Source organism: Myotis davidii, unplaced genomic scaffold (genome assembly GCF_000327345.1).
Source record: "Myotis davidii unplaced genomic scaffold, ASM32734v1 scaffold1250, whole genome shotgun sequence".
Classification (NCBI taxonomy): domain Eukaryota; kingdom Metazoa; phylum Chordata; class Mammalia; order Chiroptera; family Vespertilionidae; genus Myotis; species Myotis davidii.
The window spans coordinates 46,249-47,147 of record NW_006282196.1 but is presented as its reverse complement, the minus strand read 5'-3'; the positions used below and the strand labels follow the sequence as shown (position 1 = coordinate 47,147).

The 899-nt window shown below is 67.6% G+C and overlaps 1 protein-coding gene across 1 annotated transcript in view; it reads right to left on the bottom strand.

Moving 5' to 3' along the window:
- The window catches only part of LOC102773666 (tumor protein p73), a 51,256-nt gene that overhangs the window by 16,249 nt on the left and 34,108 nt on the right, over window positions 1–899 (bottom strand). The gene's annotated exons all lie outside the window — the stretch shown is intronic.

The following is an 899-nucleotide window of genomic DNA, read 5'->3' as shown; positions in this document are numbered from 1 at the left end:
ACCAGGAGGGACGAGGGACCCCCTGACCTGCAGCGCCCCCAGGACCAGGAGGGAGGCCAGGGACCCCCTGTCCTAAAGGGCCCCAGACACCCTGGAACTTGACAGAGGGGCACAATAGAGCAGCTCTGTGAGGCCCACAGGGACCGGAGTCTGCCCCCCGCCCCTTGCGGGGGGCCTGGACACACCCTGTTTTGGGGGCCCTGACAGAGGTGCCAGGAGAGCTAAGGGGTGAGGCATGTGCTAGGACGGAGCATGTGGTCACTGCTGAGCTGCGCACGGCCTGGGGCCCATCTACAATCCGCGTGACCCATTCGCGGGGCCCTGGGGGACCTCCTGGCTCCCATCCCGAGACCACGGCTGAGCACCGGGTCCCCCTCCGCCCGCTCATCATGCCGGGAGGGCTAACACTGCAGGCCCAGCGGCGGGGCGCCAGGGACGTGAGTGGATAGACACACAGGCTGCTGACAGGGCCGCCCTCCGAGCGAATGCCCCGGTCCCTCTGACAAACCCCCTGCCTGGTCTGTGGCTCTGGGCTGGGCTCCGGCGGCCACAGCTGAGCCAACCAGGCCTCAGTCTGCCCTTCCCTTGGCTAAAGCGCCTTCCGGCCCGGCGCCCAGAGCGGGGCAGTACTTCGTGGTTTAGGAGAAACTCGAGGCCGGCTTTGGGGTTAGCCCGTCTGTGCTGAGCTCAGCATGCCAGCAGCCCTGAGGACCTGCGTTCCCGTGGAGGGCGCTGACGCTGACCAGGGCCCAGGCCCCCCGGCCTTCGCTTTCTGAAACTCTAAGCCCTAGAGACAGCCCCTCTTCCCCAAACCAGGATAGCCTGGCAGCGGGGCCAGTGATCTCCAGTTGCACCACCCCCAGCCCACCCTGTGCCACCCATCCCACCCTGTGCCACCC